Source organism: Capsicum annuum, chromosome 12 (assembly GCF_002878395.1).
Source record: "Capsicum annuum cultivar UCD-10X-F1 chromosome 12, UCD10Xv1.1, whole genome shotgun sequence".
In the NCBI taxonomy this organism is placed as follows: Eukaryota; Viridiplantae; Streptophyta; class Magnoliopsida; order Solanales; family Solanaceae; genus Capsicum; species Capsicum annuum.
Window position 1 is genome coordinate 226,908,499 of NC_061122.1, and position 335 is coordinate 226,908,833.

Below are 335 nucleotides of genomic sequence, written 5' to 3' on the forward strand. Positions count from 1 at the left end.
CAATAAAAATTGTACTCATCAAACATTTATAGGCCAAAGCCATCGATAGACACTCAAACTTGTTGCCAAAATTCACTTAGACACCTAAACTAAGGCATGTTCCTATCAGGCCCTTTTTTGCATATGTGCCACTGTGCGTGCAGTGCCATCGTGGGAGGCGCGTGAGAAACATTTTTTTTACTAATTTACAAATAAAAAGATTCCAAGTGTCATTGAGGGCCCCAAAATTTTTTTAATAACAATTTTTTTTTAAACACTAAAGATCCTTTTTAATAAAACAAAAAGCATTAGGGGGTCCCAATTTTTTTTTTTTTAATAAAACAATACGCTGGGGG